At 34.5% G+C, this 26624-nt stretch overlaps 3 long non-coding RNA genes across 3 annotated transcripts; all 3 read right to left on the reverse strand.

Annotated features, from left to right (window-relative positions):
* Positions 1 to 6218: 6218 nt before the first annotated feature.
* LOC135196970 (uncharacterized) lies at positions 6219 to 8509 on the reverse strand. Its single transcript, XR_010310517.1, has 3 exons — positions 8415 to 8509; positions 6982 to 7190; positions 6219 to 6389 (listed from the first exon to the last, which is right to left on the reverse strand). It is a non-coding gene; the product is annotated as an uncharacterized LOC135196970 (long non-coding RNA).
* Positions 8510 to 12025: 3516 nt separating this feature from the next.
* LOC135196976 (uncharacterized) lies at positions 12026 to 16683 on the reverse strand. The gene is made up of 3 exons (XR_010310522.1): positions 16520 to 16683; positions 15966 to 16170; positions 12026 to 12158 (listed from the first exon to the last, which is right to left on the reverse strand). It is a non-coding gene; the product is annotated as an uncharacterized LOC135196976 (long non-coding RNA).
* A 4529-nt stretch (positions 16684 to 21212) lies between these two features.
* On the reverse strand, positions 21213 to 23588 carry LOC135196980 (uncharacterized). The gene is made up of 3 exons (XR_010310526.1): positions 23547 to 23588; positions 21875 to 22067; positions 21213 to 21418 (listed from the first exon to the last, which is right to left on the reverse strand). It is a non-coding gene; the product is annotated as an uncharacterized LOC135196980 (long non-coding RNA).
* Between the last annotated feature and the right edge of the window lie 3036 nt (positions 23589 to 26624).

Genomic DNA, 26624 nt, shown 5'->3' on the forward strand with positions numbered 1-26624 from the left:
GTGTAGTTCCTTATAGTTCATTATTCACCACTAGTATTTTTTTCCCCATATAATAGTGAGGTAAGAAATTTAATACTCTGCACTATATGTTGACGAAAGCATGCTTTTATACATATATTATTCTTTCCTCGTGAATTTTAACATCAGCAATACCTGTTTATCATGACGAAACAGCATTGCCACAGTGGTTGTATCCTATTCTCTATAAAAAAAAAATCTATCATGGACACTTCTCGTTTTAATAATTCAATTACGGGGTAGAAAAGGGACCCCATACACTGAACGATTGTCGTTATCGACGCACACACACACACTATTCATACAGTATGAACGACCTCCGCACCGATTTCAGTCAGGTGGTTGCGTTTATTATATCCATGTTTGATGACAATAGTACAATCCATCTAAAAGTTGTGGCTTAAAATTTTCATTACCTCTGATGGCCACTTGGAATATATTAAGATTACTTTTGTTTGTGTTCATTAATTGTAAAGGATTTATAATGCGAGTCTAGTTTGATGTAGTCTGTATTTGATATTATGATAGACTTGAAGATAACCTGGTTCATTCTCACTACTACTATATTATTGTACTTCAAAAGTACCATGGGTTCCCTTTGGTTTCTCTTGTAAGGTTAAAAATCTTTTTAGCTGATTTACTAAATGTGAAAATTCTACATATTCAGGGGTTATTTCACAGCATCTACAGATTGTTGCTATATTAGTTTCACTTGAATAAAATCTTTTTTTTTACTCTACGAACTGCTGACTCCCATAGGTGGATAGTGCCGTCAGTGTACCTCCTGCGGTGCGCAGTAAGCATTAATTAACGTTCTTTGCAGCGTCCCTTCGGCCCCTAGCTGCAGTCCCTTTCATTCCTTTTACTGTACCTCCTTTTATATTCTCTTTCTTCCATCTTACTTTCAACCCTCTCCTAACAATTGATTCATAGTGCAACTGCTTTGAGGTTTTCCTCCTGTTTTCCCTTGCAAATCTTTTTACTGTTAATTTCCTTCTCAGCGCTGAATGACCTCATAGGTCCCAGAGATTGGCCTTTGACCTCAATTCCATATTCTACTATCTACTGGGCAATTCCAAATGATAACTTATAATTACAGAAACGTTACATATTTTGCAACATCTCAGGATATTTCAGTTCATTTCTTAATAACTTTAGATGAGAAGACTTAATAAATACCCATTTGGGCATTGCATTCAGACAACAGTCATAAATATCCGCTGATTAGTGAGGGATTAAGATGATAAAAATCACCTATAATTATAACACAAAATCAGAAGAAGGCTTTAACTACCTAGTGGTGATTTTGATGCAGATATTGGTGTCATAAGGTCTTAGTTAGAATGTATATATTACACGTGTTCAAATTTGCAGGTGCACATTCATAATATTTTAAACAGAAGAAAAGGAGGGTGGATTGGAGTCTTTAGCACCTCAATATTGCTGTTTCACATTGGACAGGTGGGTTGCGTACTCGCCTATCAATCTGGTACTCCGAGTTCGCTCCCCCGCTGCCGCCAGTGCAGAACCAGAGGAATTTATCTCTGGCGATTAGAAATTCATTTATCGATAAAATGTGGTTCGAATTCCACACAATTAACTGTAGGAACCGTTGCTAGGTAACCAGTTAGTTCCTAGCCACGTAAATATAAAATCTAGTCCTTCGGACCAACCCTAGGTTAAACTAAGAGATATACTTTTAACCTGAAAATTGTATGAGATAGGTGAAGAGGAACATTCATAAATGAGTTACTGAATTTAATCAAATCAATACTGTAATGATAAAGGCTTATTTTTGTATGTATTTGTCATTTACACTTAACCAATATATATTTGAGGATATACATATTTACAAAATTCATAGACACCTGAGCGTATGAACACTTGAAATACATAAAAATTCTAGATCATATTGGCCTATTCGTAGACTCTACCTTTAATATACCATTGTCAGCATCATATCTCATTGGCGGATGCGTAATTGAACATTTAATGACTTGAATTACATATGTGGACTCAAATATTTTGAAGGATAGGAACAGTTAAGCACGTTGTCTTAACAGTGACTCAGAAGCATGACAGAAAAGATTAAAATATCCTTCAGTGGCAGTGAAAATGTGATGACAGACCTACGTTTTTGGTGTGCTTTTATTTCAATCTTTCTTTTCACGGCATTCTTGTAATATACTATCGAATAGATGCAGGTTATTATCTATTATCTTAGTGAAATCAGGAAATATTAACCTATCTTTACTCTGTGATTTCTGTTCTCTGTCTTTTTTTCTATTATTGCGTAGATTAGACCGTGATTGCACTAATCCATAGAAAATGGATGCACCAGAGAAAACGCGCTCCGTTTTATTTGGGGTGACTAAACTATTTTTAAGGTACCTACGTGTCAAGAACATAGGAATTAGATACCACAGACTCGGACAACATTGATTACTTACAAAGATTTCAGTAATGGCTTTTAAGCTTTAAGCCCTCGGAGATGAATAAAAAAAATTTTCGTCGTAGTCACCTTTAACATGTTACAGATAGTATAAAGATTTCTGCCCATATTTACTCGTGTAGTATCAGTTTTAATTTAATAAAGCACTGGGTTACAGTCATAGAATAGAAACAGCAGTAAAATAAAATACCAGTTCATGTTCATCATATGGAATGATATTGAATGTTCTGTGCTCTCTGTGTTGACTGGCAGTGGACTATAATGAAAGATGGGGTGTAATTTTCACAAGTTTGAGAAAAAAAAATAGCAATGACGTCACCACGTTCTCTTCCTTGCTTGTTTACAAGTCATCGCTATAACTGCTTGTTCTGTTTAAAGCAGTGACGATGGCTTTGCTTAAGGGGTGGTAGTTGGTAGTATTATCCATGGATATTGCTAATACTAATAGCGATGATTTATCATTCTAGTGTTGTTGGTTGTTAGATGTTCGTCTTATTACGATGGTTAATACTGGTGATTGTCGCATGTGCCGATATTTGGTAGTGTTAAGGCAAATACTGTAACTTAGCCTACCATGATAACTTACTTAATCGTATATGAAAATGTTATAGCCAGCATAATAAAAGTTACATAGCGGTACGTACTACCTGTATATTGAACCGAGAAGCGAAAGAGTGAGATCGTCAGTTAGAGTTCGGCTGTTTTTTTTTTTTTTTTTTTTTTTTTAGCCCAGGTTATGCCTACCAAATTTAGGGCTGTGCCTTGTACTCTTGACCCTTACCTGAAATGTCCGAAAATACTGTATATATTATACATTATATATATATTATATATATTATTATATATATATATATTATATATATTAATACATTAGTAATATATTAATCTATATATATATATATATATATATATATATATAAATTATATAGTTTAATTATATATATAATATATAATACCTATATATCTAATATATTAATATATCATATATATATAATAACTATCTATATAAATTAATTAATTATATCTATATATATTAATATCCCTCAATATTATATAATAATATTAACTCAAGTATATATCTATTAAGTAATATATACTACTTAACTATAATATTACTATAATACTCCTCCTTAATCTATATAAAACTTACCTGTATGTATAAATATAATATATAATTATAGATCAACTATATAAACTATATATAGATATTATCTATAAGATATAGATAGTATATATATATAGGTTATATATATAATATATATATATATATATATATATATATATATATATATATGTCTATATATATATATATATATATATATATATTATATATATATATGATATATATTTATATATATTATAATTTATATATATGTTATATATTTATATAGATATATATATATATATATATATGATGTATATATATATATAGTTAATTAAATATATATATGTATATATCTATATATATATATATATATATATATCTATATATATATTATATATATTTAATATAAATATATATATATAATATTATATATATATATATTATATATATATATATATATATATACGCAGTGTTTTACATTTACAATCACAGCTTGCTGATCAGGGAATCACGTGACCTGACTGAGGAAACACGGGAAATTTAACCAAGCAACTTGGTCATTATAGGTGGCCTCACCCTGGGCTTTTATTTCTCCGGCAGCGAGCCGTTGCTGCCGAAAATGGAAATCCTGGAGCTTTTAGCTCGAGATTTTGGCTTCCCGACTGGATGGAAAGCAGCGAGCACGAACTGCGAGCAACCGCGTAGTGTAAACAAACAAGATGGCTGCTGCTGATAGGACGTACTCTCAGACCTTTGGCTTCTCTTCTCCCGAGCCACTCTCGAACCCACAAACGTTTTTTGTTACTCTTGCATTCATGTAAGATTCCGAGAAAACACATCATTGCAGCACATCTTGCAACCATCCGACAATTTCTGGGCACCATGATGATATCAGCTGATCAGTTTTGTTTACTTTTTCCTACTGCTCCTCGAAACCACGAGGTCCTAGTGTGACGATACAACACTTTACATATATATACGTATATATATATATATATATATATATATATATATATATATATATATATATATGCGTGTGTGTGTGTGTGTGTGTGTGTGTGTGTGTGCTGTCTAGTGAAATAATATGTATAATTTCACACGTCAGTTACATTTATGTACTTATGCATATGTATGTACGTACGTACTCACATACACAATTTTATTAGCATTTAATATATTTTCATGAAGTTAACTTACCACTTAGTCAGTATGAACACGAGTTAATTAATCCGGAAATAAAAGCTGCTAATGTCACCATGAACTCGTTTCTTGTTTTCATCTGAATAATTAACATTCCTTGACGTAACCGATTCAATGCGAAAAGCTCATTGTTCAATGGAAAGAGTCCGGTAGCACTCATCAACGAAAACTGCTAATGACCAAATTAACGTCATACTTTCTCCGCCCGAGATTGTGAAGAAAAGATCACTGAAACACAGGTATTGCTGATAGTGATGCTATTGCAGATACCGAAAAAAAAAAAAGTAAATTCCCAACGTAAATTGCGGCTATTTCATGGGTAACAACGAAGACGTTTCTGACTCGATTTTCTAATCCGGTTCAAATCTCATAAGTGATAAAAATATGACAATTCCTTTCAGGCCTGTACCGAGGGGGGGCTGTCGATGGTGGGGTCGGGGGGTTGTGGTCGAATGACCACCCCCAAAATATCTGGATGGTACTTGAAGTCTTTTTTTTTTTCATTATTATTATTATTAAACATTAACATCATTCTTCGATGGTATGGACACCTGTCACGAAGAGAGGAACGTCATGTTGGAAGACATACGATGGAAATGGAAGTGCGGGGATAGGGGAAGAAGGGAAGACCAAGAAAGAGATGGCGTGATTGTGTAAGGGAAGATATGTTAAGGAAAGGTATTAAAGAGAACGATGCACAGGACAGAAGTCGATGGAGACGACTCATTCACAACGGCGACCCCATATAAAAATGGGTTAAAGCTGGGAAGAAGAAGAAGAAGAAGAAGAAGAAGAAGAAGAAGAAGAAGAAGAAAAAGAAGAAGAAGAAGAAGAAGAGACATTAACATCATTCTTTAGTAGTCGGAAATGCAAGAGTGATGATAGGAATATGATATAGGACACCATATTTGTAAGTGATTTGAAGTAAAATTCTGTTAACCAAATTAAGTCAGTACTTTGAATAACATCTAATCGGGTAGAAAGGCATACTAGACCGCATACCCAATTTGTCTTCTTAATATAACTAAAATAACATTTTTAAGTATTTCATCTTGTATATACCTATATATGCAATGACATTTATAGAAGAAAATGTCCAGTTTTCGGAAAAAGGAAACCCCCCCACCCCCATAAAAAAAACTCTGGGTATGGTCCTGACTTTTTATGATATTGAATAGTTGTATTTCGTCAGGTTTGTATACAATCGCATATACATTTAACTCCTTACAACGTATTTATACAGACTTATAATGAATTTCAGTGCATAAGTTTTTTAACAGCCGATGACCTATGCTCTTCAGTATGTGTGTGCATGTGTGTGTTTTGTTTGTTTTTTTTTGTAAACGTCAGATTAAATAAACACAAATACCCAGCATTTGTAAATTAGCTGAAAGCCGTATACATCAGGAAGTATATAAAAAGAGAACAACGTTGAGTATTTATATCTATTTTATTAGGAAAAAAACATGCATTTAATACTGTACATACAAACTGGTTTCTATTTTCACTTTGTAAGTTAACAGATCTAAAAGAGAAACAGGAAACGAAGATATCTTCCGCTTTGTGTGGAAATTCAGTCTTTGGAATTACGAAGTAAAAAGGGCGTTTTGTTTCCTGAGGAGAAGAAGAAGAAGTAAAAATTAATTTTACTTGATCTCTTTTTTTTTATTATTAATGTTTATTTCAGCATTTTCTGTAAGCTACTGAAGACTGGGTATAGAGATATTTGCTTAATCTTTAAGTTTTAATTACATTCAATAGGATTTTGAATTTTTAATTGCCTTTAATAAGATCTTTAATTTTCCTTTAATTTCTAATAATATTCAGTAGGATCTTTTATTTCTAATCGTATTTAATAAGAGCTTTAATTTTTAATTGTATTTAACAGGATCTTTGATTTTTAATTGTATTCAATGGGATCTACAATTTTGATTTTATTCGATAGTATCTTTAATTCTAATTGCATTTAGTAGGACCATTTAATTTTAATTGCATTAAACAGGAGCTTTAAATTTTAATTGTATTTAATGGGATCTTTAATTTTTATTGTATTCAAAGTGAACATTAATTTTTTATTGTATTCAATAGAATCTTTAATTTTAGTTGTATTCAATAGGATCCTTAACTACAACAACAGAGACAAGTCAAAGTGACCCTATTTTCTCAATGATTAGAAAATCTAAATGTTTAGTCTCCCATAACTCACAATCAATGGTAGCCATGCTTTTCGTATTTATGGTGATGATAGTGATGGTGGTGATGGTCGTGCTTGTGATGAAGGTAGCCCTTGTGGTCGTGGTAATGATGTCCCTTGTGGTCGTGGCCTTTGTGGTGACCGTATCCGAATATTGGTTCCGGATGAGCGCTCGCCGATGGTGACATGAAGATGGTGGCCAGTGCAACGGCCAGAGCGATCTGAAATAGATAGATAGATAAATACATAAGTAAATAAGTAAATTAATAAACAGACAGACAGACAGACAGACAGAAGACAGACAGAGACAGACAGACAGACAGTCAGTTAGTTTTGAAGGACAGCGAGTGATACGAAAGGATGACAACAAAGAGGCATATATATATATATATATATATATATATATATATATATATATATATATATATATATACATAATATATATATATATAGATATATATATATATATAGTATATATAATATATATATATATATATATATATATATATATATATATATATATATATATAATGGAAGAGAAACATAATACTAAAGAGGGCAAATTATAGTCATTTTGATTGGGAAAAAAAACACAGTAGTCTTGTAGAGCAATGGTACCCAAACTCGACCATACCAAGGATCCCCAAATATGATGAGTTCCAGCCGAGAACCCCAGCCAATCAAAAGTAGTCACTAGCATACCGGAATACCCAGTACAACGTAGTACATTTAAGTATATGGATTATCTAAAATTGTATATATATTTTGTATTATATATATATATATGCATATATATATATATATTATTGAGAAAATATTAATTTTTTCATTGTATCGCAGACCCCCTGGGACCTTCTGCTGGACCCCCTTGGGATGAGCGGACCTCGGTTTGAGGACCACTGATCTAGAGTAGTAGTTATAACTACTGGTGATATAAGATCACTTGGAATGAAGACGGAGATTATTCTTAAATTGAAATGTATATACTTCTAATGAAATGCAAACATCTGTCTTGAGAGAAATGGTGATTTCTTAAGCCTGGTATGGCTGAAGATGAATAGAAAATGGGATTGAACAAGTTAAAAAAATAAAGGTGTGATAATAAAAGGAAACAGAAGTTATAGTGATAGGAAACAAGAGTAATATTTAAAGAATAATACACAAGAAAAAATGCCGAAGAAGAAAGGAAAAAGGAACTCAAACAGGTCTGTAATCATAACATCAATGAGATCAGTACTAATACATATGGTGGCATACTAATGATTATCAATAAAATTACAGTAAAAAAATACTGACTTTTTTGAGATTACGACGATGATAACAGAGATACCACAGCTAGATTACTGATTTTAGATGGCAGTAACTAAAACAACAAAATAAACAAAACAAAAAATTCCTGTAAAGACATGGAACAGATTGTTGTAGAGTGGGCCTACCAAACTTACCAAAGTGGAGAAAGCGAACTTCATTGTCAAATCTGTACTGTTGAAAACTATAATCTGCACTGTTGCAAACTGTATTCTGTACTGTTGCAAACTGTACACTGTGCATCTCCCTTCAATGCGGGCTACTTATATACTTGGATGACACACTAACTGCTTGATTATGTTAGGTCATTGAGACTTAGTACATCTCTCTCTCTCTCTCTCTCTCTCTCTCTCTCTCTCTCTCTCTCTCTCTCTCTCTCTCTCTCTGATTTCGTAACTGCAAATGACACGGGTCATAAGTTCTGCGTTGCCTTTCATACCAATTGAGGAAGTACTGTTCTCTTTTCCTGGAATGAGAGCCTTGTTACTTAATGTTTCTTTGAGCGTTTAATGCCTTTTTTTTTTTTGGAAAGTGGCATGCAACAACAACGAAAGTGATAGCAATGATGACTGTATAATATTAATATTCAACAGTGTTGAGTATTCAAAATTCGTATGATAGGAGACTGGAAGTGCTTTTTTATTGCAGAGCCAAATAATGTGATGGAAATATAGAAACTAAATATATATATATATGTGTGTGTGTGTATATATATATATAATATATATATATATATATATATATATATATATACATATACATATATATATTATTTTAATATATATGTATGTATAAACGGAGTAAATGGTCATGATGAAATTGAATGAACGTAGTACAAGATTTAACCAAGTGACGAAAAGAAACATTTTTTTATTCTCTAATTGGAATATTCACCCGGAAGTATGACAAACAATCAAGTGTCCTCATCAATACTAATTACTCTATTTTTATTTTCATTCTTGGGTTTTGCTTAAAGAAACTTTTTTTCTTTTTGCTATATCTTTAATCATCTGTTATTTATTCATTTATTCGTTACCATTTTCGTTATTTTAGTTCTCCTTTTTCACCAACATCGTCTGCAACCCTGTAAGGGGGTAGTGCTTCAGTGCAACTCTTACGACGCACTGTAGGCATTACTTAAGGTTATTCGCAGCGTCCCTTCGGCCACTACCTGCAACCCCATTCGTTCCTTTTACTGCACCTTTATTCATTTTTTCTTTCTTCCATATTACTTTCCACCCTCTCCGAACAATAGCTTCATGGTGCAACTGCGAGGCTTCTCTCCTGTTACACCTTCCATACCTTTCCACCATCAATTTCCGTTTCAGGGCTGAATGACCTCATAAGTCCCAGTGCTTGGCCTTGTGCCAAAATTTTAAATTCTATTCCACACTTTGCAAGTTTACGTCTTATCGGGATTTCCCGTGACATTCTTGTAATAATAATAATAATAATAATAATAATAATAATAATAATAATAATAATAATAATAATAATAATAATAACAGAGAGACGATGGTGAATAGTGCATTTTACACATCGGGTTTCAACGCACTACTGATGAGCTATCTGTGTAAGAATGTGAAACTGATAATATTGTGAAGAATCATTCATAATTAATTGCTTAGTTTGAATCTGGCAGTGATCATTGCCTTTCCTTTCATTTATTACCATCCAGTATTTAAGGAACAACAGGACGTCAAAACAATGACAATGGTGATAAAATGGAATAATTTTGTTCATTTCACAATAACTGCTATGAATGTTGCCTCAGAAATTACTTCACTTTTTGTTCTTCATAACTATAAATTCCTTCAGTTGAGTGGAGTTGAAAATCATAGGAATTTTTTTTAATCTCTATAATTATTTCACTGAATTTGGTCATTCACGTTGAGTCCACTTTCGTGGAATTTTTTAATCACTTTAGGATAATCGATATTCGTATAAATTAACTTTCGTAGAAATATATAATTACTATAACATAGAAAATTCCTCCTAATCATTTCTGGTCGGTTCTTATTTCGTCGCTATAATCGACCAGTATAGGGCGCACTAAAGGTGATAACTCGCAAAGCTTCAAGTTAAACCATCAAAGGGTTAACATCATTTGAATGTGAATTTATGATATTCTAAAAACGAAATCTTATATAAGATGAAATTTAAAGATATAAGGTTTTATCTAGAGAAAGAATTTTTCTTTGATCTTCAATAGTTTTGGAGATATTAGAATTTGAATAGCGTTAGGGACGGGCTGTGCCTGGCCATGCCGGGCCGTGCCTGGCCATACCGGGCTGTGGCGGGCCATGCCGGGCCATGCCGGGCCGTGCCGGGCCATGCCGGGCCATGCCTGGCCATACCGGGCTGTGGCGGACCATGCCGGGCCGTGCCGGGCTGCCAGAAATGAGCCCGTTTCCAGTAACACTTCGCCTCGCTTGTAATAATTCCTTTCAAAAGGTGATTTTAATGATATTAAAGATAAAGAATGTTCTTTTCTTCCATTTGTCTCTTCATAATTCATAATACAGGAATTATAGAAGATGCCTCGATAAATATAAATGTCAGAGATGTGCATTCTCTTTCATTTTTCAGTTTAAAAGAGTGTATTGCACAGATAAAATGTTAATTGATGTGATACCTAAATGAGCAATGCTTAATTAAAATTATACCAGTGAGTGTTGTTTTAGCCCACAATGTTTTTTTTATCATCATGGTTCCCAATGTTTCTGAATGCGAATAGAATAGAATATAGGATTTTATGCCAAACGCCAAGCACTGGGACCTATGAGGTCATTCAGCGATGAAACGGAAATTGACAGTAAAAGGTTTGAAAGGTGTAACCAGATGAAAACCTCGCAGTTACAATGTGAATCAATTGTTAGGAGAGGGTGGAAAGCCAGATGGAAGAATATGAAAGGAGGAACAATAAAAGAAACGAAAATGGTTGCAGCTAGGCGCAGAAGGCACGCTGTCAAGAAGCTCAAGTAATGCCTACAGTATATCGCAAGAGGTGCACTGACGGTACTAGCCCCCTACGGATTATTTCTGCATGCGTTTCCACTGAAATCAAGAACAGGGAAAAAAAAATTCACTCATTAAAACGGTGAAGTCATTGCTAAACCACTGTACTTCCGGGAAGGCAGAGAATTTATTTAGGGTCCAATGTAGATATTTTTCAAAGTCGGGAATAGTTCATGACATCAGAGATATTCGCTGGTTATAAAGGCAAAGTTACAGTTCTTATCTAGACTAGGGTAAAGGTGTCTTCAGCTCATTCCCTTTTTTTCAGTGTTTTAAAATGAAAATTAATTCCATTAGAAAATAGAAGAGGTCAGAGATCACCGAGTGGCTATTACATTTACGCAGTTCGAGTAAATGTTTTTTTTAGAATATATGTTTATACCGAAACCTAAAATGCTTAACATGGCCCCCTCAGAGCCAAATTCTACTTAGATTTTGCTCAGAGAGTGGCTGGATTTACTCCAGTTCGAGTAAGATATATCTGAATTCGAGTAATATATGCCAGCATGAGATTAGATGAAGGCTTCATCTTGGTGTTTTTTTTTTTTTACTTTTTTTTTGTAGTTCAGTATTGATGTGGAGGACGTCCTTTCTTGTTTTATTACCCACTTCGGCTTTCAAAGGTTTCCATAGAAAACATCAATGTCTTGAGAGTTTTAGGGGTAAAAAATTAAAGGATAGCAAAAAGACTTTAGGTATAATATCAAAGAATACAATACGTTGAATCTAAAAGAACTTTATTGATATTTAACAAATTCCATTAAACTGTTTCACTCTTTTCTAAACAACAACAAAAACAATAGGATACTAGATGTCAGTATATCGCAGTTCAGATCAATATGGCAGCAGGATCTTCATACTTTCTGAAATAGAGAAAAAAATAAAGTTGTTAGTTTTATTCACCAAACTGAACGCATTTCAACTAACTGAAAATTTATCAAATGATCAAGATTCATAACCAGTAAATAATTCTAACAACGTTTTTTGGCATAAGCATTTCTTAATTTGAACCTCTTAAGTTTTATTTCAAATATATTCGGGGATTGGAAGACAGATCAAAAACATTAGAATTCAAAAATTAATAATATTAAGTCTTCCGTGTATTTTCCAATACAGCAGCACCAATATACAGTGAATGATGCATCGCTGTCGAACTTCTCGGTTCCAGAGGTCCTTTATTCCTCACACCGTTGGACTGTGGAACTTCCAGCCTTCCAGTGGAAGTCATGCAATTGAAACTTCAGAAGTTCAAGGAATCCATTATTACCCTAATACTATTCTCCTTCTTTGCATTATAATACGTTTTTATCAGTTTGTTAATTTATTATTTTTTTCTTTGTTAATAAGTGCAGTTTCTTCTTTCTGTATTTCCCATTAATTGGTCTGACTTCTTCCCAATGAATACCATATTCTTTGGAAGCTTGAATTTCAAGTCAAAGTCCCCTGTGGGCTTGTTCCAATTGAATGCGTTTCATCTTCTGAATAATAATAATAATAATAATAATAATAATAATAATAATAATAATAATAATAATAATAATAATAATAATAATAATCTTCTAAGGGGTCCACATTAATAAATTGAAATGTCAATGGTTCGAGTATATTCAAAAACACTTTACAAAGCTTTCGAACCCTTCCCTGTGTTCATCTTCAGTTCAAATGCATTTGGACTGAAAGCTTTGTAAAGTGTTTTTAAATTATACACGAACTATTAACTTTTTTTTTATTATTGTGGACACCTTAGAACACTATATATACTCTCGTGATAAAGTTTTTCCTTAATAATAATAATAATAATAATAATAATAATAATAATAAGAATAATAATAATAATAATAATAATAATAATAATAATAATAATAACTAATAATAAAACAAAACAGCAACCTCCTTGGAAAAGGCGCCTGGAAAAGCAAATCATGGTGATGAGATCTGACTTGAGTAAACTGAAAGAGATGGCAGAAAAAAGGCTAAGAAGCAAGAAAACAAGGGAGGAACTCAACGAGAAATACAAAGTACAAGAGAGGGGACTAAACAAACACAATAGAAGATGTAAAACAGAGGCTTAAGGCCAAATCACATAAGATCCAACGGTACATGAACAGGAATAAGGGATACCAACAGAACAAATATTCGGAACCAACCAGAAAAGACTATACAGCCAACTAAGAGGGAAGACAACCACCCAGAAATTCCTGAAGCCGAACCAAGTAAGAGACTCTGGGAAAACATATGGAGCAATCCGGTATCACACAACAAACATGCAACATGGCTCCAGGAAGTCAAGAAGAAGAAACAGGGAGAATAAAAAACAAAGATTCACAGACATCACGACAGACACAGTCAGACACCAACTAAAGAAAATGCCAAACTGGAAAGCCCCAGGTCCCGATGAAGTCCATGGATACTGGCTCAAAAACTTCAAGGCCCTACACCCACGAATAGCAGAACAACTCCAGCATTGTATCTCAAATCACCAAGCACCCAAATGGATGACCACAGGAAGAACATCCTTAGTACAAAAAGACAAGAGTAAGGGAAATATAGCCAGTAACTAAGGCCTATCACCTGCCTACCAATAATGTGGAAGTTACTAACAGGTATCATCAGTGAAAGGCATAACAACTACCTAGAGGAGACAAAACACCATCCCCCACCAACAGAAAGGCTGCAGAAGGAAGTGTAGGGCACAAAAGACCAGCTCCTCATAGACAAAATGGTAATGAAGAACAGTAGGAGAAGGAAAACCAACCTAAGCATGGCATGGATAGACTATAAGAAAGCCTTCGACATGATACCACACACATGGCTAATAGAATGCCTGAAAATATATGGGGCAGAGGAAAATATCATCAGCTTCCTCAAAAATACAATGCGCAACTGGAATACAATACTTACAAGCTCTGGAATAAGACTAGCAGAGGTTAATATCAGGAGAGGGATCTTCCAGGGCGACTCACTGTCCCCACTACTCTTCGTAGTAGCCATGATTCCCTTGACAAAAGTACTACAGAAGATGGATGCCGGGTACCAACTCAAGAAAAGAGGCAACAGAATCAACCATCTGATGTTCATGGACGACATCAAGCTGTATGGTAAGAGCATCAAGGAAATAGATACCCTAATCCAGACTGTAAGGATTGTATCTGGGGACATCAGGATGGAGTTTGGAATAGAAAAATGCGCCTTAGTCAACATACAAAAAACAAAAAGGCAAAGTAACGAGAACTGAAGGGATAAAGCTACCAGATGGGAGCAACATCAAACACATAGATGAGACAGGATACAAATACCTGGGAATAATGGAAGGAGGAGATATAAAACACCAAGAGATGAAGGACACGATCAGGAAAGAATATATGCAGAGACTCAAGGCGATACTCAAGTCAAAACTCAACGCCGGAAATATGATAAAAGCCATAAACACATGGGCAGTGCCAGTAATCAGATACAGCGCAGGAATAGTGGAATGGACGAAGGCAGAACTCCGCAGCATAGATCAGAAAACCAGGAAACATATGACAATACACAAAGCACTACACCCAAGAGCAAATACGGACAGACTATACATAACACGAAAGGAAGGAGGGAGAGACTACTCAGTATAGAGGACTGCGTCAACATCGAAAACAGAGCACTGGGGCAATATCTGAAAACCAGTGAAGACGAGTGGCTAAAGAGTGCATGGGAAGAAGGACTAATAAAAGCAGACGAAGACCCAGAAATATACAGAGACAGGAGAAAGACAGAAAGAACAGAGGACTGGCACAACAAACCAATGCACGGACAATACATGAGACAGACTAAAGAACTAGCCAGCGATGACAATTGGCAATGGCTACAGAGGGGAGAGCTAAAGAAGGAAACTGAAGGAATGATAACAGCGGCACAAGATCAGGCCCTAAGAACCAGATATGTTCAAAGTACGATAGACGGAAATAACATCTCTCCCATATGTAGGAAGTGCAATACGAAAAGTGAAACCATAAACCACATAGCAAGTGAATGCCCGGCACTTGCACAGAACCAGTACAAAAAGAGGCATGATTCAGTAGCAAAAGCCCTCCACTGGAGCCTGTGCAAGAAACATCAGCTACCTTGCAGTAATAAGTGGTACGAGCACCAACCTGAAGGAGTGATAGAAAACGATCACGCAAAGATCCTCTGGGACCATGGTATCAGAACGGATAGGGTGATACGTGCAAACAGACCAGACGTGACGTTGATTGACAAGGTCAAGAAGAAAGTATCACTCATTGATGTCGCAATACCATGGGACACCAGAGTTGAAGAGAAAGAGAGGGAAAAATTGGATAAGTATCAAGATCTGAAAACAGAAATAAGAAGGATATGGGATATGCCAGTGGAAATCGTACCCATAATCATAGGAGCACTAGGCACGATCCCAAGATCCCTGAAAAGGAATCTAGAAAAACTAGAGGCTGAAGTAGCTCCGGGCCTCATGCAGAAGAGTGTGATCCTAGAAACGGCACACATAGTAAGAAGAGTGATGGACTCCTAAGGAGGCAGGATGCAACCCGGAACCCCACACTATAAATACCACCCAGTCGAATTGGAGGACTGTGATAGAGCAAAAAAAAAAAATAAAAAAAAAAAAAAAAATAATAATAATAATAATAATAAGAAAAGATAAAACTTATAATTACAGTGATAGTCGTCCTTATCGTATTTATGGTGATGATAGTGGTGATGGTGGTGCTCGTGCTTGTGATGAAGGTAGCCCTTGTGGTCGTGGTAGTGATGCCCTTTGTGATCGTGCCCTTTGTGATGCCCGTACCCGAATCCTGGAGCAGGGAAAGGACTGGCCATCGTGGACATGAAATAACTGGCCATGGTGATCGCCAATATGATCTGGAAAATGGACGGTCTATTACATAGTAAGGGTTTAAGTATGACCATCGGTTGGTAAACATTTAATGACAAGCGTCTCTCTCTCTCTCTCTCTCTCTCTCTCTCTCTCTCTCTTTCCCCGTGCGCACAGACACACATACACACACACACGCACCTACAGGAGAGAGAGAGACAGAGACAGAGACGATTAGCCTCAAATGTTAAGCACGAATATATATATATATATATATACATATATATATATAATATATATATATATATATATATATATATATATATATATATATATATATATCACATACACACACACTGAGACTATCTACTGAACTACAGCACTATCGGACCTTACCACTTTGAAAAGCTTCATCGTTCGTTACGTTCTGATGCCAAGTCAGCTCTGTGTTCCATCTGCAACTACACACCTTTTATATAATAACGCGTCTACGACACATTCCCAGAAGAGGTCATTCGTTTATTGGAATCGCATATTGTAATCTTCGATGTCGTAAGACTCCGTGCCCAATAGAGTCGAAGTGACGGTCGATTATTATTCGACTTCTGTTCACTAAACGACAAGACGGAAGTTGTTGGAAGAAACAAGATGTTGGGAAAGGTGGTTAGTTGGTAGTTTGTGAAATAGGCGTTTTTCATAGATGCTTCATGTCGACGTTTCTTTCTGTTACAACACTTTTGGAGATGGAGGCATGGAGCTTTTAGTCGTTCTCTCTCTCCCTCTTTCTCACTGCACACAGGCACACAAAACATTATATATACGTATATATATATATATATATATATATATATATATATATATATATATATATATATATATATATATATATGTGTGTGTGTGTGTGTGTGTGTGTGTGTATGTATATATATACACATATATACATATTTGTAGTATGTGTATACACACATATACATATGTATACATATATATTCATATGTATATATATATATATATATATATATATATATATATATATATATTTATATTTATATATAAATTTGTATGTAATGTATGTAAATGAATGAATTTCATCAGATCACCGTGATTCATAAACTAGCATTACGCTACAAATGTCCGTTAATATCCAATTCGCTCTAACTCGGAAATAATATATTTTCATATGTGTCTATCGAAGGGGAAATTTTTAGTTGATGATAAGTTCGTCGTCTCGTGGGATCGATCCATCGACGAGACGACAAACTGATTGTCGACTAAAAAATTCCCCTTCGGTTAACGTATATGAAAATATATTATTTCCGAGGTAGAGCGAGTTAGATATATATATATATATATATATATATATATATATATATATATATATATATATATTATATATATAAAACCTAGCAGGAAGAAAAACCTCAGATTGCGATTCTGACTAAGTCATTCTGCAATTAGCTTTACTTTTGGAGATTAACAAAGTCATCCTTTTGTTTCAGAAATAACATGAGACTCTTGGACTTAACAATAAACAGGATGCAACCGAGAGAGGAGTGGTGTTGAGAAAGAAATTATTTTCAGCTCTTTTATCATTAGTTGAGATAAGTTTTGATTGCGTTTGTTGTTTCTACTTGAGTTTTTTTCCTTCTGCTAGAGGAGAGCTAGGACATTTCAGAAAGCAGTTTCTGTTTTTTCTTCTGTTAAATGAGATCTGGTACATTTCAGAAAACAATCTGAGGCTTTTTCCTTCTGCTAAATGAGATCTGGGACATTTCAGAAAGCAGTCTCAGTTTTTTTTCTGCTAAATGAGATCTGGGACATTTCAGAAAGCAGTCTCAGTTTTTTTTCTGCTAAATGAGATCTGGGACATTTCAGAAAGCAGTCTCAGTTTTTTTCTGCTAAATGAGATCTGGGATGTTTCAGAAAGCTATTGGAGTTTTCTGAGTTTCTTCTTTTCTCCTGCTAGATGAGATCTGGGACATTTCAGAAAGCAGTCTCAGCCTTTTTCCCTCTGCTTAACAAGATTTGGGACATTTCAGAAAACAATCTGCTTTCTGAAATGTCCGAGATCTCATCTAGCATGAGTAAAAGCTCTGATTGTTTTCTGAAATGTTTCAGATCTCATGCAACTGCTGAGCTTTGCATTTCCCTTTGCAGCTAATCTTTGAAATTCTCTATGCTGCTAATCTTTGAATCTCCTGCAACTCCTGAGCTTTGAAATTCCTTCTGCTATTAAGCTTTGACATTTTATCTGCTATTAGATTGTGAATTTCCTTCTACTGCTGAGCTTCGAAATTCATTCTGTTGTTAAGCTTTGGAATTCCCTCAGTAACCAAGCTTTGAAATTCCATCCACTGATAAGCTTTGGAGTTTTCTCTCCTGCTAAGTTTTTAAATGCCTTTCATTGTTTGACGTTGAAATTCCCTCTCTTAAATATTTGACTTTAAAATTCTCTCTGTTAAATATTTGACTTTAAAATTCTCTCTGTTAAATATTTGACTTTAAAATTCTCTCTATTAAATAATTGACTTTGAAATTCTCTCTGTTAAATATTTGACTTTGAAATTCCCTCTGTTATTTAACTTTGAAGTTCCTTCTTTTATTTGATTTTGACCTTCCCTTCTATTGTTTGACTTTGAAATTCCCTTTGTCATTTGACTTTGAAATTCCCTCCTATTATTTGACTTTGAAATTCCTTTCTGTCATTTGACTTGGAAATTCCCTATTCTTTTTCTTCCCAGCTTTATCCCTATTCGGGGTCGCCGTTTTTAATGAGTCTCTTCCTTCTACCTCTGTCCTTTGTCATTTCCTCCCGTACTCCCTCATATCATCTATAATGCCATCTCTCCTCCACCTGGTCTTAAGTCTTCCTTTCCTTCGTGTTCCATCCACCTCCACGTCCATTACTTCTCTTGCCATGTGTTGCTCTTCTCTTCTCATCAGGTATCCATACCATCTCAACCTTGCCTCTTGCACTTTCTTTGATGCTTCAGTGACCTCTACTGTACCCCTAATATGTTCATTTCTAACCCTGTCCTTTTTTGTTACTCCACTCATCCATCTAAGCATCCTCATCTCAGTTACGTTCAACTTTCTACCCTCTGTTTTCTTTAGAGGTGCTGCTTCCAATCCATATGTCATTGCTGGTCTGACCACTGCCTTGTGCACTCTGCCCTTTAATCTTATAGGGACTTTCCTATCACATATGACACCAGACACCTTCCTCCAGTTTTTCCAACCACAATGAATCCGGTTGTTAATTTCCTCTTCCATGTTCCCCTCATTGTCAATCACTGAGCCAAGGTACTTGAATTTATGGGCCCCTTTGATGTTTCCTCCGCCTAATTTGATTGTTGTTTACCGGTCGCCATCCAATTCGGTTGTCATATATTCTGTCTTTTTCCTGCTTATCCTTAAACCTCTACTCTCCAAGACATATCTCCATCTTTCAAGCTTCCCCTCCAGTTCTTCCCTGTTCTCGGTTACCAAGACTGTCATCTGCATAGAGCAGACACCATGATGGCTCCTTCCTGACATCCTCTGTTATTTAACTTTAAAATTCCTTTCTGTTATTTGACTTTGAAATTCCCTTCTTTTATTTGACTTTGAAATTCCTTTCTTTTATTTGACTTTGAAATTCCCTTCTGTCATTTTACTTTGAAAGTCCCTTCTATTGTTTGACTCTGAAATTCCCTCTGTTATTTGACTTTGAAATTCCCTCCTAATTTTTTACTTTAAAAATCACTGTTATTTGACTTTGAAATTCCGTTATTTGACTTTGAAATTTTCGTCTAATGTTTGACTTTAAAATTCATTTGACTAAATTTTGAGTCTTCTAATTCCCTGTACGTTTACGAAAGGAAAATATCTCTACTTAAGATTTGGGACCTAGCTTTAGAATATAATTGACCTCAGATTCTAATAATTATTATCATTCTATCTTAAGAGTCTCTTTCGCTTCGGTCGTGTATAAACACAACCATTATTTGTTTGCTTGCATATTACTTTGCTAGCTGAATTGGACGGTAAATAAAATAAAGAGATAAACTAGTAAATAGGTAAATCAGGAAAACCATGATAGATGTTCTCACACAGATGTTTAGAATTTTTGCATAAAGGAATACCACACATGTATTTAGAATATATGTATATGTGTGTCATTCCTTTATGCAAAAATAAACTTAACGAGTTCATTTCGGTTTATCAATGGTCAAAAGATGCAGAATATACAGAGAACAGGTCCAGATAAACATTTATTTTCTGAATACGAAGTCTCTAAGTGAGAGAGAACTCAACAATATTGAAATGATCTACAAATAGATGTAAATTTTAGAGCAATAGAATTTCTGGTAAGATTTTTTAACTAGAAATGACCCTTAAGCTTTGTCTGGCGACTGCGAGCCATAAAATCATGTAGCTAAGGCTTAGGAGCAAGCGTCAGCTAGAGTTCACCACAAAAGATACAAGTCTACCCTTAAAATTAATGACCCATTTTCTTTCATTTCCAACCGTGCTTGGCAAAAACTCGTGTTTGTTTATTTATCCTCAATAACTCGTAGTTTACGCCTGTTAACGCGTTATATTTGTGCTATGAACAATTGCTGGCTATTAAATGATGCGTCATCAGTCCATAAGTTGCTGTAAGCTTATGTAATAATGAAATGTAGCGGATATAAGGGCGTGAATCTCAATGTTATTATTGGCTCTTTAACTCACCATTTAAATGTACAGCCATTTAAGCGATCGTGGTGGTACACAGGTTTATAAATAAGTAATCATTGTGTGTATATATATATATATATATATATATATATATATATATATATATATATATATATATGTATATATATATATATACACATATATATATATATATATATATATATATATATATATATAATATATATATAATGTGTGTGTGAGAACAATTAAGTTTGACCATTAAAACTTCTAAGAGGGTTGATTTTATAGGGTCGATGTTTTTACGGGCACCCTTCATTGGGTGGAATTCTGATTTTAAAATGCTAATGAATTTGTCTATCCCATATTGTCATCAAACACTCTTCATGAACATGAATAAAACAGAAAAGAACAATGCTCGTTTATATTAATAAAAATCAACAAGACGAACGAAACGTAACCAATCATGAACATCAATATAACAAATACATGGTCCTTTCAGTCCTATAGTAAGTATGATATATTCATAGTAAATATATTCTAATATACGGTGAAGGATATCAGAAGATGATCTCGCAGGACAAAGGAGGTTCCTTTCCAGACTGGCCCCATGTTCTGGAAGTGATAAATAAAGAGAAAATGTTAATGGTAGCAGAAATCAGTGTATTGAATGGAAGCTATGAAAATATCAATGGGAAATCAATGCAAATGTGAAATAAATAAATGGTAATGGAAATTTAGATATATGTAAATTCAAATCAATGAAAGTTGAAAAATATAAATAATATAAATAGAGATAAATGTATTGTAGAAATAAAACTAAAAATGTGGGAAATATTTGCAAAAAGAAATGGAGACGAAATAAAAACATTTACAAGAAAAATTTAAAGGTTAATTGATGAAACAAAGATTTAACAGAAAACATTTTATAATTCTTACTTTATCGATTAAATAAAGGAATTGAAAAGGAAATCTCACTTTTATTTACGCAACATACTAATATTGCATAGATATTGCATAGAACAATTCACTATCCAAAGCACTCAGAGGTGCGCATGTGCAGATACTTACAGTGATAACCATGCTTCTCATATTTATGGTGATGATAGTGATGGTGGTGGTGGTCGTGCTTGTGATGAAGGTAACCCTTGTGGTCGTGGTAATGATGGCCCTTGTGGTCGTGACCGTACCCGTACCCTGGGGCAGGATGGGGGTTTGCCAAGGAAGGCATAACGAAGCAGGCCAGGGTGATTGCCAGGGTGATCTGAAATGAGTGTAAAAATTCCATAGGTGAGTGTTGATGTCGATCTATGGAAATTCGGTTATGTACCCAGGAAATGGAGTACTTTCAGCTATTTATTGATTAATTTATTATTTTTTTATTTTTCCTTTTTTTCATAAGTGAGTTCTCATTTTTCTGTTTAATCATTTACCTTCTCTTACTTCTTCCTGATGGACACCATATTCTTGGAAGCTTGAATTCCAAGTCAATCGCCCTTGTGGCTAATTCAATATCAATAATAATAATAACAATAATTTAGGCTTGAGAGGTGAAAAGGGGAAGGTGGAGAGGTTGGACAGCCAGATTGATGAAAGCAAGCAAGAATAAAGGCGAAGCACAAAGCTAAAAAAAAATGGCTGCAGTTATGGGTCGAAGGGACGTTACTAGCAATACCCATTACGGGGATAAGTGACAGAGCTATCAGTCTACCGCCCACCAGTTCGCCCAGCTGTAAACGTACTATAGTAAGATTCACATCAGCAGTGCATCTGATGTCTAGGGCAGTCCCTTACGACGCTCCTGATTGGCTGTTGATAAGCCAGTCACAGGGCTGGAAACTCTCAGTCGCTCTCGAGAGTTCACATAAGCAGGATGTATGTTCCCTCTCTCCTGAGGGATACGTTTGAAAGACGTATACCTCAGGAGCAGTGGAACATACATCCTGCCTATGTGAACTCTCGAGAGAGACTGAGAGCTTCCAGCTATTGTGATTGGCTTATCAATCGCTAATCAGGAGCGCCGTAAGGGACTGGCCTAGACATCAGATGCACGGTTGATGTGAATCTACTAATGCTGCTGTTGATTGGCGTTAATAAAAAGAACGTGGTTGAGACAACCTCATTCTCGGACATCTGCTGAGAAACCGGAGGGTAATACCCTTGGGCAGGCCTTACGATTCTCAGTAAGTCACTAGGGATAGGCTTGTTTGCCCCGCGCTTTTTTCTTGACCCAATCTTAACTCTTCACAGCTGGGTCAAATGATGGGTGAAAGGCAGACTGAACCACTGACTATGCAGATGAGACCCCATTACTCTAACACTTGCAATTAAGGCTTCAAGAACAATCGCTATGTACTGGCTGTAATTCCTACCACCTCTAAAATATTTTTCTTTTCAACTGGAGGCCGACGGGACTGGGAACCACCGTCAGTAACCTTCTACCATCCCCGGTCAAGGAAGACCCAACCATTTTGAGGAAAGGACCTCTTGGATGAAGGCGCTTAAAAATGAAGAGGGTTCCAAAGACTGAAGGTAAGAGGAGGGAAATGAAGAATTTGAAAAATAACAAAATATTGCTACAATCATTAATAATAAAAACATTATTATTAGTATCATTATTATTATTAGTAGTAGTAGTAGTAGTAGTAGTAGCAGTAGTAGTAGTAGTAGTAGTAGTAGTAGTAGTAGTAGTAGTAGTAGTAGTTTTGATGATAACAAGAAAGAAGTGTTATATATTTCTCACCAAGCTGAAGAACTTCATTGTACTGTCAACTCCGTTGCAAATGTTGCACTGTGTCTCAAACTTCGAATCTCAATCTTTATATACCAATGCCTGAAAAACTCTCACACTTCTGGCTAATTGTATTTCACCGAAATTATCATTTCATCTCTTAAAACACAAAGGTCAAACTCAATTTGATCTCTATCTCATTATGACATCTGTGACATGTAGAAATGATGTACCTCGCGTAATTGAGTGAAAGAAGCTGACGACTGAAAGGAAAAGTCTCATTGTTTTGGAATTGGTCAGAATTCTTGCTTGCTCTGACGTTATGAGTTCCCTTTCTAAATCTATGATGATTCGACTAAGATGTTAACTTTTCTTAATACAAGGAAATGCTGGCATCTCGACGCATTATCTAGAGAATTTTACTCTTGTTAGCTTTTCTTAATACAAGGAAATGCTGGCATTTCGGCGTATTATCTAGAGAATTTTATTTTGTTAGCTTTTATCAATACATCAAATTAGTAAAATTTCGATGCATCACCTAAAGAATTTTACTTTTAGTTTTTAATTTTAATTTTTCTTCATACAAGAAAATGCTGGCATTTCGACGTATTATCTAGAGAATTTTACTTAACTTTTCTTCATACAAGAAAATGCTGGCATTTCGACGTATTATCTAGAGAATTTTACTTAACTTTTCTTTATACAAGAAAATGATGGCATTTCGATGATTTTTAGAGAATTTTACTTAACTTTTCTTCAAACAAGAAAATGCTGGCATTTCGACGTATTATCTAGAGAATTTTACATAACTTTTCTTCATACAAGAAAATGCTGGCATTATAATATATTATCTAACATATAATTCAACCCACATTTCTATTTCAATTTTTGTCCTAATAATTTCAATTCCTTGAATACTAATGAAGATGTATTTGACACGTTAAGGAAAAATCTAGATTTTTATTTTCATAGCTTGTCCAAAACATATATATTTGAAAGATGTATTTATCCTGCTTATTTGTTCAAAAGATTACACATACTTTGCAGCAATAACATTTACAGCATTTAGATAAAAAGGCAGGATTTGCCAGGTAAAATATTTTAAGGAAATATATGTATATACTATATGTATGTTTATAAATATGAACATATATATATATATATATTATATATATATATATATATATATATATATATATATATAAATATATATATAAAAGGACATTTGTAGCTTAATGCTTGTATATAAATCACGGCAATGCGATAAAAATCATATATATATATATATATGTGTGTGTGTGTGTGTGTGTGTGTGTGTGTGTGTGTGTATGTGTGTGTGTGTGTGTACATACATATATGCATATATGAGAGAGAGAGAGAGAGAAGAGAGAGAGAGAGAGAGAGAGAGAGAGATTACAGCATATCAGTCGTACTCAGCAATCACTCAACAGATGGTGTTAGGTAAAACCTAACGATTATGTAATGACCTGATTTCTTACAGTAACATTTTCGTTTATTATTGCGATGAAGCGATTGTATCTGAGAAGACCAAGTGAACAGAGAGACAAGGAGTGAATGGAAGTGTGCAAAAGGGAGATTCATCTTCTAAACCGTGAATTGAACAGTTGGTAGCTGGTAATGGCCGCAGTTACACGATTGATATATATTGTAGCTGACCTTCTCAGGAAAGAGTAGATGTGATAATAATATATATATATATATATATATATATATATATATATATATATATATATATATATATATATATATATATATATATATATATATATATATATATATATATATATATATATATATATATGCGTGTTTGTGTATGTGTGCGAAGATGATGGATATATTAATTAAGAGAGTAAGGGGAGAACGAAAGAGGTTTGAATTTTGATCACATAAGATTGCTTGGAAATGGTTATAAGCATTACCCACAGCTTAAGCTGTTTAACATACATATAATATATATATATATATATATATATATATATATATATATATATCTACACAGATATAAACGGACCAATCTGACCACCTTTATTGATAGGCTTATTCTAATCGACAAGTTGACTTCTTTTTAATTTATTTACAAATGCCAAACTTCTTATTATTGTACCTTTCCGATGAACCAATTTCCGGGGAACTCAGCCAAAAAAAAAAAAAAAAAAAAAACTGCATCTGGACGCCACTCTCTCGGTAGAGTTCGATGACAAGCAGAAAACAAGTAAAAATTCGCCGAAGTTTCTTCGGCTCAGTCGAGTTTTCTGTACATCGTATAATCAAGGCAACCTAAAATAGATCCCTTTTTCGTTGCTCTCAATATAATACTGCATGAGCTGCGGCCTAAGAAACTTGAACCATGGCCCGGTGGTGGCCGGGCATGTATCGTTACCAGAAGCATGATTATGGCTAACTTTAACCTTAAAAAAAGCAAGAACTACTGGGGCTAGAGGGCTGCAATTTGGCATGTTTGATGATTGAAGCATGGATAATCAACATACAAATTTGCAGCGCTCTGGTCTCATTAGTTTCTAAGACTTGTGGACGAAAAGAAAAAAGTACGGACAATGAACGTGCGGACGGATAGACAAAGCCGTCACGATAGTTTTCTTTTCAGAAAACTAGAAAACGGAAGGATTTTCGTGAACATGATTATATGTGATGGTCGAGTTTAAGGGAAAGTTTCTGTTCGTTTTCTCGTTTCAGTTCTTGTCTTGATCTCGATCGGAAAATTAGGGAGAAAGTGTTTTCATATTTCGATGACTAAGCGAATAATTCTCTTGGTTGTCCAACACGAACAGTCGAAAGAAACGCATTTATTATTTTCATTGTAATTTTGGAAAATAGTTTTCGAAGAGCTTCATATGGAACTGTGGTAATTATAGTCATTTTGAAAGATGAAAGGTGAATGGTTACAGCTGACGAGATGAAGTGTTTATGTAGAGTAATTACGAGGTGTGCTAAGAACTGAATGCATAGGAACTAGTAGGAAGTTAGGAGAAGCATGGAGAAGGCATGAAGATACGATTTCTTTTGTTTTCTTTCTTTTATCTTACTTTGCATTCCACAAATATATATATA

This window comes from Macrobrachium nipponense, chromosome 23 (assembly GCF_015104395.2).
Source record: "Macrobrachium nipponense isolate FS-2020 chromosome 23, ASM1510439v2, whole genome shotgun sequence".
In the NCBI taxonomy this organism is placed as follows: Eukaryota; Metazoa; Arthropoda; class Malacostraca; order Decapoda; family Palaemonidae; genus Macrobrachium; species Macrobrachium nipponense.